This window comes from Leucoraja erinacea, chromosome 9, assembly GCF_028641065.1.
Source record: "Leucoraja erinacea ecotype New England chromosome 9, Leri_hhj_1, whole genome shotgun sequence".
In the NCBI taxonomy this organism is placed as follows: Eukaryota; Metazoa; Chordata; class Chondrichthyes; order Rajiformes; family Rajidae; genus Leucoraja; species Leucoraja erinaceus.
The window spans coordinates 66,468,425-66,480,791 of NC_073385.1; the positions used below are offsets into that span (position 1 = coordinate 66,468,425).

The 12,367-nt window shown below is 46.3% G+C and overlaps 1 pseudogene; it reads right to left on the reverse strand.

Moving 5' to 3' along the window:
- Positions 1 to 10,037: 10,037 nt before the first annotated feature.
- Positions 10,038 to 10,941, reverse strand: LOC129700519 (40S ribosomal protein S2-like; annotated as a pseudogene).
- Between the last annotated feature and the right edge of the window lie 1,426 nt (positions 10,942 to 12,367).

Below are 12,367 nucleotides of genomic sequence, written 5' to 3' on the forward strand. Positions count from 1 at the left end.
CGCTGCCTTGCCTTACTCACGAGTGCTGAGGCGTGTGATGCCCATGTCATATCCTCAGAGATGTGGACTCCCAGATATTTAAAACAGTTCACCCTATCCACAGGATCCCCATTTATACTCAATGGAGTGTACGTCCTCGGATGATGTGCCCTCCTAAAGTCCATGATCAGCTCCTTCGTTTTTTTGATGTTGATGGGTTTAAACCAGCATCTGCAGTTCCTTCCTGCCCATTTCACAGAAAACCCACACAGGTCACGGGGAGAGCATACAAGACAAGCATCTGTAGTCAGGATGGAACCCGGGTCCCTGGCACGCTAAGGAGGTCGCTGTACTGCTGCGCCACCGTGCCGCCCGTGAATGCACTTGCAAACAGGAAGTGCACACATGAATAGCTGTACAAAAGTCGCAGTGTGTGTACAGCTATCTTCATGTTCCTGTAAAATGGTGGTGGATGTCATTTTGCTGCTATTTTAAGCAGTGTTGTGTGGATGAAATGCTGGCTGTCCAGCATAACGTCACAAGTTCACTATTCCAGTCTGCGTCTGGCCACACTGAATTGGTGCACAAACCCGTGTACATCTTGGTGCTGTAACTGGGTGTGGTTGTCAGTACAAGGTGAAGGAAGCACTGAGTGAACAGGAACTACACAGCTTCAGTCTAGAGCTTTTTTGCTTGCCACCGCAATATCTTTTGAAGAAAATGCCATTTGCTTATCAGTTGCTGGTGAAATGTTATTTTATTTATGGCACTGGTAGCATGAACATCCTTGATCTAATAACTAATTAAGTAACGAGATAACTTAAACCATTATTGCTGTTGCTGACTCACTGGTGTTTCAACACAGTTTACCTCATTCCCAGGATAAACCAGTTTGAATCATCTCATGGAATAAACCATGTACCAGAGCAGACAAAAATGTGTAGGAAGGAACTGCAGATGCTGATTTACACCAAAGATAGACGCAAAATGCTGGAGTAACTCAGTGAGACAGGCAGCACCTCTGGAGAGAAGGAATGGGTGACGTTTTGGGTCCAGAGCCTTCTTCAGAGCTGGATAAAGATGAGGGGGTGGGGTCGTGAAAAATGAGTCATTAAAGGGATGAAGTGAGGTGTCTTGGACATAGGTCAGGAGAGACTGGACCAGGGGGGGTAGGATGGAGTCGAGGCATGTGGAAATGCATTCAGTGGGACAGGAGCTGGCAGAAACAATGGACATGAAAAAGGGTCTTGACCCAAAACGTCACCCATTCCTTCTCTCCAGAGATGCTGCCAGTCCCGCTGAGTTACTCCACCATTTAGTGTCACACTAAGTTTTCTGACTTACTCCATATAACCATATAACTATATAACAATTACAGCACGGAAACAGGCCATCTCGGCCCTACAAGTCCGTGCCGACACAACTTTTTTTCCCCTTAGTCCCACCTGCCTGCACTCGTACCATAACCCTCCATTCCCTTCTCATCCATGTGCCTATCCAATTTATTTTTAAATGATACCAACGAACCTGCCTCCACCACTTCCACTGGAAGCTCATTCCACACCGCTACCACTCTCTGAGTAAAGAAGTTCCCCCTCATGTTACCCCTAAACTTCTGTCCCTTAATTCTGAAGTCATGTCCTCTTGTTTGAATCTTCCCTATTCTCAAAGGGAAAAGCTTGTCCACATCAACTCTGTCTATCCCTCTCATCATTTTAAAGACCTCTATCAAGTCCCCCCTTAACCTTCTGCGCTCCAGAGAATAAAGACCTAACTTATTCAACCTATCTCTGTAACTTAATTGTTGAAACCATACTCTATCTAAAAGTTCAAGTGAAAGCAAGTTCAAGTCCATTTCTTCATAAAGAAAATGGTTTCAGGACCTGGCGAGGCGCGTGTAAAGATACCAAGTAGGTATTTCCCTTTTATCTTATTTTACTTTCTTATATCTTTTGTTCTCTATTTTTCTCCTTTTTTCTTTTTTTTTCTTCTTTAATTTTCTTTTTATCTCCTCTTCATGTTTTACGTTTCTACCAGTCTCTTTCGATCACTCGTTCACGCACTTACTATCCTATCTAACTCTACTTTCCTTCTTTTTAAAATTTAAAATAAGAAGTGGTACAGGAAATGTATGATGTTATTTTTGGGTTATATCGCTGTAATGTACATTACTTCTAATAAATTAAAAAACTATTAAAATTTAAAAAAAAAAATAAAATGTTAAGATGCATAAATCATAGATTCTGTTTAAATGAATCATATTTACCAAACACCACCATAAGGATATTCCATAGTATTTATAGTCAGAAAGTATTTTAAAAAAATTATGTAATGAAAAATTGGGCAACTATTTGATTTTTTGAATTTATGTACAACTTTACCTTTATAGATTTCAGTTTCAGTTTAGTTTATTGTCACGTGTACCGAGGTACAGTGAAAAGCTTTTGTTGCGTGCTAACCAGTCAGCAGAAAGACAATACAGAGTTGATGTGGACAAGCTTTTCCCTTTGAGAAACAGAGTTGATGTGGACAAGCTTTTCCCTTTGAGAATAGGGAAGATTCAAACAAGAGGACATGACTTCAGAATTAAGGGACAGAAGTTTAGGGGTAATATGAGGGGGAACTTCTTTACTCAGAGAGTGGTAGCCGTGTGGAATGAGCTTCCAGTGGAAGTGGTGGAGGCAGGTTCATTGGTATCATTTAAAAATAAATTGGATAGGCATATGGATGAGAAGGGAATGGAGGGTTATGGTATGAGTGCAGGCAGGTGGGACTAAGGGGAAAAAAAAATGTGTTCGGCACGGACTTGTAGGGCCGAGATGGCCTGTTTCCGTGCTGTAATTGTTATATGGTTATATGGTTATTAATACATGATTACAATCGAGCCATTCACAGTGTAGAGATACATGATAAGGGAATAACCTTTAGTGCAAGATAAAGTCAGCAAAATCCGATCAAGGATAGTCCGAGGATCAGTAAGAGGATTTACGTGAAGTATGAATACTAGTTGGTTTTTACAACTGAGAGACTGCAGTATGCAGTCATTGTGACTAATTGAGATACGTGTTTTAGGAAGAACTGCAGATGCTGGAAATATCGAAGGTAGACAAAAATGCTGGAGAAACTCAGTGGGTGAGGGTGAGGCAGCATCTATGGAGCGAAGGAATAGGCGACGTTTCGGGTCGAGACCCTCTGAGAGACATTGTTCATTATTTTTGGAGGCCAAGAAACATTTAAGATAATAAGAATTTAAAAAGCACCAGAGAGCTATGTTTGAATCTGGAGCTAAAATACGTGCCGTTGTTTGCAATCTAATTCTCTGGGAGGAAGGACACAGTAAAAATGGTACAATTAGTAGAGATAAACGACAGGGAGTATGGTTTCATTATTTCCTCATTTTCAGAATTGAAGTCAATGGAAAATGTTTTGTCTCCACTGTTTGTGGAATTAGGTTATAATAGGTTATGTGGAATTAAACAGATTGATGATTTCTGATTCGATATTGCTCAGTAAATCTTGAAATAGATTCAGGAAATGTTCATGGGTGTGATCTGGTTTAGATGATGCTGTCATATTCGATATTACGCAGTCCTGGCACGTTCCTGATCATCTCCTTCACTGTGTGGCACCAGGAATACAGAGAATATGAATGGATGGACTTGAAACCTAGAGCACCCAAATGTTTACTGAGTTTTATACACACCAAAAACATTTCCACAACTTCCCTCGTTGATCAACTGAGGAAGTTGCGTTAAAGATGTGTGTTGATGAATACGGAGCAGTGTTCGCCATCAAACTTTACCTTTTGCTAAGAGGATCTATTGCAACTCAAAAGTCAAGAGTGTTTAAATGGTCATATGAGTGCCACAATGAAACAGTTCAATCCTTACTTACAGGCCCACATCCGCAATATAGATAAATATAGAATTTAAAAAAAAATTACAGTCACGGTGGCGCAGCGGTAGAGTTGCTGCCTTGCAGGGAATGCAGCGCCGGAGACCCGGGTTCGATCCCGACTACGGGTGCTGTCTGTACGGAGTTTGTACGTCCTCCCCGTGACCTGCGCGGGTTTTCTCCGAGATCTTCGGTTTCCTCCCACACTCCAAAGACGTACAGGTTTGTAGGTTAATTGGCTTGGTATAAATGTAAAAAATTGTCCCTAGTGGGTGTAGGATAGTGTTAGTGTGCGGGGATCGCTGGTCGGCGCGGACCCGGTGGGCCGAAGGGCCTGTTTCCGCGCTGTATCTCTAAACTACACTAAAATAAATATTGCTCGGTAACCATAGAAGTGCAAAGAACATAAATCAGTAGAGGAACCAGAAATAAGTCCATAGTAGGTCATAGTTGCTGAGGTTAGAGTTGTGCACTGTTCTATAGCCTGATGGTTGCTGGGAAGAAGCTGATCTTGAACCTGGAGGTCACGGTTTTCAGACTCCAGGTAGTCTGAGTGACAGGAGCGAGATGGGAGCTGTGGCCAGGGAGGCCCGAGTCTCTAATGATATCAGTTTCCACTTTGAAGCAGCCTTCCCTGTAGATCCCAGTGATGGATGGTGTCTCCCACTCTCTGTGGCCGCCTTCATTCCTGGGCGTTCAAGTTGCCAAACCATGCAACTTTGGCCAGTGTGCTCTCCCCTGTACACCCGTGGAAGACCAAGAGGGTATTCATCGACTTACCAAATCTCCACAATCTTCATAGGTGTTGATGGGGTGGGAGATTGCAACCTTCACGTGGTCCGCCCTGTTTTAACGAATGCAATCAACCTGGCGCACACAATCAAATAAGATCAAATAGAACAAGTTGTCCCACAACTTTAGGCTGTGCACGCCAAAGATCCTACAGCGGAGCAAGATAGACCACTCCTGCTAAATGCAATGGGCTGACATGTAATAATAATAATAATAATAATAACTTTATTTATAAAGCGCTTTTAGACAACATCAGTTACCACAAAGTGCTGTACATGGGAAGTCAACAAAAAGTTATTACAAACTACTAAAACCATTAAGACGACAGGACTATAAAAACAGTAAAAATTAAAAGACATTAAAAGCACTAAAAACAGGAACAAAGTCTCAGCCAGTGTCGAAAGCCAGTGAATAAAAGTGAGTGTAGTACGCAACGGAGTGGAACGTGGGCCTTTTTTTCATCCATTTCAGTAACCCGACCCGACCCGACCCGAGTGTAATCAACGTTGCGGGGGAACAGTTTGTGTTAATAAATTATAATTCTGAAAATGAGAAGAAGATTTTTACCAAAGAACTTTTATTTTTACGAGGATGTTTCCGTAACCGGCTTCCGTCTCCGCACTAGTATCTTTGCTCCGCTACGGGATCTTTGGTGCGGAGACGGAAGCCGGTTACGGAAATGGGGCCGAAATGACCCATGAATCTGCCCATGACCGTACGACGTCTTTTTCGTCGAGTGATCTATCTTGCTCGCTATAGGATCTTTGGTGCACACCATACGCAAGAAGAAGATAGATGTTGATGAGCTTTATTTAATGATTCCATTAATGTGATGGGCCCAGGACACAGCCAGGAACTTGAGCTGTTGACTCCACCACCATCCCATGAGACAGGTTCATAGATCCTCAAAGATAGATACAAAATGCTGGAGTAACTCAGCGGGACAGGCAGCATCTCTGGAGAGAAGGAATGGGTGGCGTTTTGGGTCGAGACCCTTCTTCAGACTGAGTGTCAGGGGAGAGGGAGTGGCATTTTGTGTCTATCTTCAGTGTAAATCAGCATCTGCAGTTCTCCCCCATACATTTCATGGGTCACCAGTTTTCCTCTTCTGAAGTTAACAACAGCTGCTCGGTCTTGCTGACGCTCAGAGCAAGATTATTCTTCTGGCACCATTCAGCACTCAGATTTCCAATCTCCCTCCTGTACTCTGACTGATCACTGCTCATGATCGACTCAAAGTGCTGGAGTAACTCAGCGGGTTAGGCGGCATCTGTGGAGAGAAGGAATGGGTGACGTTTCGGGTCGAGACCCTTCTTCAGACTGAGAGTCAGGGGAAAGGGAAACGACCTATATAGACGGTGATGTAGAGAGATATAGAACAGATGAATGAAGGATATGCAAACAAGTAATGATGATAAAGGAAACAGACCATTGTTAGCTGCGGTGAAAATGAGTTACAGACAATGAAACTCAACAAGACAACATTCGGTGGGCGGCGTGACTCTCGTCAGCAGCGGCCTCTGCAGTCTGTCCACGTTTTATTATTTTCTGTCTGTGTTTTTATGTAGTTTTTGTTATTTTTTGTTGGGGTGTGTGTGTGGGGGGGTGGGGGAAACTTTTTAAATCTTTCCCTGCACGGGAGACCCGACCTTTTCTCGTCGGGTTTCCGTTGTCGTTGGGGCTGCAACGAGGAGCGGCCTCCAACAGGAAGAGACCGGGGACTCTGGTGCCGACGACTCACCGTCGCCGTCGCGGGGCTGGCCGAGTCCGGAGCGGGTGGAGCGGTGGAGGAGCGCTGCTGCTGCTGCTGCTGCGGTCCGACCGGAGAGTCGGAGGCTCCAACGGCAGGTCTGTGGACGGCGGCACCGGGAGCCCGCGGCTCCCTGGAGGGAGACCGCTTTTCAGGGCTCTCGCAACGGCGACTTCCCCCGCCCGAGTTGCGGGGTCGAAGAGCTCCTGGAGCGGGGCCTACATCACCGCCCCGCGCGGCTTGGAATGGCCGCGGGACTCTGCGAGCGCACGCCGGGGGCTCTAACACCAAGACCCGGTGTGCGACCTCGCACCACCCGGCGTGGCTTTAATGGCCGCGGGACAATCGCCATCGCCAGCCGGGGGCTTTGACTTTGACTCTGACATGGGGGGGGGGGGGAGTGCAGTGGAGAGATAAGTTTATTTGGCCTTCCATCACAGCGATGTGATGGATGTTTATGTAAATTATGTTGTGTCTTGGGTCTATGTGTTTGTAATGTATGGCTGCAGAAACGGCATTTCGTTTGGACCTTAAGGGGTCCAAATGACAATTAAATGTATCTTGTATCTTGTATCTTGAAGCTGATCCGTCTATATCTCTCGTTTCCCTTTCCCCTGACTCTCAGTCTGAAGAAGAGACAATTGTGAACCTACGCTGCACTCCCTCAATAGCAAGAATGTCCTTCCTCAAATTGGGAGACCAAAACTTTCAATGAGAAAGCAACGTAGGGAAGAATCATTCAATGTATTTGTTTCAGAGTTACAAAGAACCAGAAGTAGAAACAGAACATCCTGGAAATATCCAGGGCTAAGAAATGTAATTAAACAAGATACAAACATAGACAATAGGTGCAGGAGTAGGCCATTCGGCCCTTCGAGCCAGCACCGCCATTCAATGTGATCGTGGCTGATCATCCACAATCAGTACCCCGATCCTGCCTTCTCCCCATATCCCTTGGTTCCCTAGGTTGCAGAGATACAGGGTGGAGATCAAATGGTGGCAAAGACTAGTTAATTACACATCACCTGCCTGGGATGTGGTCAATGATTGAGGGCAGGGGAGAGGAAAGCATCTTTGCAATGCAGATTCTTAGCTACTAGGAATCTTAAAAACATGCTAGAAATTCCCTGCAAATTCCTCCTGGCCCCAGTGGCAATCAGACAGAGTCCCACTAGTCCTTCCCTTTCACCCCACCAGCCGTCACATACAACACATAATCCTCCCACATTTTCGCCACCTCCAACGGGACCCCACCACTAGTCACATTTTCCCATCTCCACCCCTTTCCGCAGAGACCGTTCCCTCCGCAACTCCCTGGTCAACTCATCCCATCCCACACAAACCACCCCCTCCCCAGGTAACTTCCCCTTCAACCGCAGGAGATGCAACACCTAGTCCCTATACCTTCCTCACTCGACTCTGTCCAGGGACCCCAACAGTATTTCCAGGTGAGGCAGAGGTTCACTTGCACCTCCTCCAACCTCATCTACTGTATCCATTGTTCAAGATGTGGGCTCTTTAACATCGGCGAGACCAAACGAGGACTGGCGATCGTTTCACTGAACACCTTCGCTCAGTCCGCCTGGACCTACCTGATCACCCGTTGCTGCACACTTTAATTCCCCCTCCCATTCTCACACTGATCTTTCTGTCCTGGGTCTCCTCCATTGCCAGAGTGAGGCCCAGCGCAAATTGGAGGAACAGCACCTCATATTTTGTTTGGGCAGCTTACAACCCAGTGATATGAATATAGATTTCTCTAACGTCAAGTAACCCTTGCATTCCCTCTCTCTCCATCCCTCCCCCACCCAAGTCATACCAACTTCATAGTCGTCTTGTTGAGTCTCATTGTCTGTAACTGGTTTTCACCTCGGCCACAGCTAACAATGGCCTGTTTCCTTTATCATCGTTACTTTTTTGCAAATTTTCATTCATCTGTTCTATATCTCTCCACATCACCATCTATATCTTGTTTCCCTTTCCCCTGACTCTCAGTCTGAAGAAGGGTCTCGACCCGAAACGTCACCCATTTCTTCTCTCCAGAGATGCTGCCTGACCCTTTGAGTTACTCCAGCTTTGTATGTCTATCTTCAGTTTAAACCAGCATCTTTCCTACAGCATTGAATATTACTCTGATTACAGAGGCAAGCTCGGTGCACTGCATGTCTCAGGCGTTTGCTGTTATCATTTCAAAGTCCCAGCATCTTTTTTTTGTTTTCAATTACAAAGACTAAAAGGTACACCCACAGTCATGAGGACATCTATCCAATATTGTTTGCAGCACATTACCTATAGGTCACTCATTTCAGTTGATGAAAGGTCGGGTACAGAACATCTTACCTACTTTTCACCCACATTCAAGCAGGATTACATAAATAAGACCCAAGCAGTCTTTCCAGGTGAGGCAGAGGTTCACCTGCACCTCCTCCAAACCTCATCTATTGCATCCGCTGTTGCAGGTGTCAACTTCTCTACATCGACACGACCAAGCGCAGGCTTGGCGATCACTTCGCCCAACACCTCCGCTCAGTTCTTTTTTAAAAAAATTTAAATTTCAAAATAGACTTTACTCAATTGATAAATATATACAATTCATGAACCATTCGAACAAAAAATTCATCCGACATTTTCGGAGACGATACAAATTTTTTTCAGTACAATATTTTTACATATGTCAAATTCCACCAAAACTGTCCCCCACCCGTGCCACTCTGTGGCCCCTGTCCAAGTAATAAATATATACAATGTGTACACAGTGCGAAAATTCCATCCAACATTTTTGTAAGCTATAGAGATTGTTCAATACAGTTTATGTCTTTTAAATTCCACAAAAATGTCCCCCACTCATGTGGCCCCCTGGCGTGGGATACCTTCCCTTAATTTATTTTGAGGGGCGTCTCCACCATACCGTGCCCCCCATGTCCAGCAGCGGAAGGACCCTAGACTGTGGCCCTCCCCCACCGAGCCTTGGCATTGGCTGCACCAAGTTCACGAGTCCCTTAACGTACTCCTGCAGCGCAGTGGGCCAGTCTTACGGACACGTACTGGGTGGTCATCATGCTGCAGTCTGCAGTGGTCTTTGACCGAGTCGGCAACTCGATTCTCTCGAATGTGTCCCTGGGAACAGTCCGTAAATCACAGAGTCCTCTGTGACGCAGCTGTTCAGGATAAAGCATTCCAGGGACCCTTGCATACTTCTCCAGACTCCTTTTGCAAATCCACAATGTGCAAAGAGGTGGGCAACCGTCTCCTCTCCACCGCAACGATCCCGGGGGCAGCGTGCTGGTAGTGAGGTTCCAACGGTGCGAAGGATCTGACTGGGACTCCCCTCACTGCCAGCCAAGCCAGGTCGATGTGCTTGTTGGTGAGTTCTGACGATGAGGCATGTGTCAGACAAGCTGGGCAGTCAGCTCTGGGAAATCCACCGGAGAGTCCTTTCCCTGCAGTGCCTGCAGGACGTTCCATGCTGAGCCCGATGAACTTGTTCAAAGGGTTGGTCCGGAAGAACGTTCCAGGGACCCTGCACAGATGGGGCGGCAGATGTCCAGCTGACTGCAACCCACACTTGCGTGGCATCTGTGCCAGGCAACACCGTCTAGAACCTCAGCCCACTCAGTCACAATTTTTTTTTTTTTTCCGAGGGCAACAATTTTATTTCATTCTTTTCATACGCTTATGTTATTGGAGCAACAGCAGACTGGGACCTTTGAACAGCCACACGGGTGTGGTTTTTGGCCAGATGATCAGTAAACTCCTGATAAGGAGCCTTATACACAGTCTCTTTCCAAATATCGGGGGTCAGGTAGCTGTAAGTCTTGGAGATGGCATCGAAGGTAGCTTTAGCGAAGGTACCCAGCGTGGCTGTGCAGCCTCTGGCGGAGGTGTAGCAATCATCGATACCAGTCATCTGCAGCAGTTTCTTGGGTACAGGAGCTGAGACTATACCAGTACCACGGGGAGCAGGGATCAGACGGACCAAAACAGAACCACATCGGCCAGTCACCTTGCAAGGTACAGTGTGGGGTTTGCCAATCTTGTTACCCCAGTAACCACGTCGCACAGGAATGATCGACAGTTTTGCCAGAATGATAGCTCCTCGAATGGCAGTGGCCACTTCTTTTGAGCATTTGACGCCCAACCCAACGTGGCCATTATAGTCTCCGGTAGCAACGAAAGCTTTGAATCTTGTCCGTTGACCGGCACGGGTTTGTTTCTGCACAGGCATGATCTTCAGAACTTCATCCTTCAAGGTTGATCCCAAGAAGAAGTCAATGATCTCAGACTCCTTAATAGGAAGGGAAAAAAGGTAAATTTCTTCCAGTGTCTTGATCTTCATATCTTTCACCAAGCGCCCAAGCTTTGTTACTGGCACCCATTCCTTATCTTCAGCTTAGCCACGAGCTCCCCGACCTCTGCCACCACCCCTCCCACGGCCTCAGCCGCGGCCTCGGAGCCCAGAGCCAAAGCCACCACGAAATCCTCCCCTTCCACCGGCGTCGTCCGCCATTTGGTGATGATTCTCCACAGAAGGCTCAGTTCACATTAACCAACCTGATCTCCCGGTGGATCAGCACTTCAACTCCCCCTCCCATTCCGAATCCGACCTTTCTGTCCTGGGGCCCCCTCCATGGCCAGAGTGAGGCCCACCGCAAATTAGAGGAGCAACACCTCATATTTCGCTTGAGTAGTTTACACCCCAGCGGTATGAACATTGACTTCTCCAATTTCAGGCAGTCCCTGCTTTCTCCCTCCTTCCCCTCCTCTTCCCAGCTCTCCCACAGCCCACTGTCTCCGCCTCTTCCTTTCTTTTTTCAGCCCCCCCCCCAGACATCAATCTGAAGAAGGGGCTCTACCTAGGATTATATAATGACTCACTTTACAAGGACATGCAACACAATGCATGAGTGTGTGCGTGAGTGTAGTTATTATCAAGGCTAAACCAAATTTTAAATACTGTACACCTATATTTCAGCCTGTAATTAGATTCTACTATAGAATGTATTAGCAAGAGATCTTGGGGTGACAGATTTTAGAAATAGATGTCTGACGAATTAATAAACAAGTTTCGGTATTTAAAGTACCGATAGTCCCTCACTCCCCTCCCAATTCTAAAAGGTTGACTCAATTAAATATAACTGCATGGTGAAAACCACAAACATTCCTGCCTGCAGCTCAACAGCGCTCCTGGCCAGATTCATTCAGGGTGACTTATCTGCCTCGGCCTTCAAGTTTGTACCACAGCCAGATCAACACCAGCTCCAAGAGCAGGTGTGTGTAGCAAGGAACTGCAGACGCTGGTTTAAACCAAAAATAATCACAAAGTGCTGGAGTAACTCAGCGGGACAAGCAGCAGCATCTCTGGAGAGAAGCAATGGGAGAAGTTTCGGGTCGAGACCCTTCGTCAGACTGATGTCAGGGGATAGGGAAGGGGGGGGCCCAACATCCAAAGCCTGGATCGCCTCAACGCAGAGGGAGAACAAGGAGGGAAGAGACAAGGACTTTTGCCTTCCGTCACAGTGAGGAGGTGCCTGGTAGACTCACTGTGGTGGATGTTAAACTGTGTTCATTATGTGTTCTGTCATTTTATTTTCTGTCATGAATGCAAGGTTACCAATTTCGATCAAACTACAAGTTGGAATGACAATAAAGGAAACTTTATATACTTTATAAATAGATAAGGAAGTGTAAGGTGTGAAACCAGGACACAGGAGAAAGCAAAGGTGACTTGAAGTTAGAGAAGTCAATGTTCATACCGCTGGGGTGTAAGCTGCCCAAGCCGAATCTGAGGTGGTGTTGCTCCATTTTGCGCTGGGCCTCACTCTGACAGTGGAGGAGGCCCAGGACAGAAAGGTCAGTGTGCGAATGGGAGGGGGAGTTAAAGTGTTTCGCAACCGGGAGATCAGGTTATTGGCAGCCTCTGATTCTGATGTATTTACTGGCTACAACTAGATC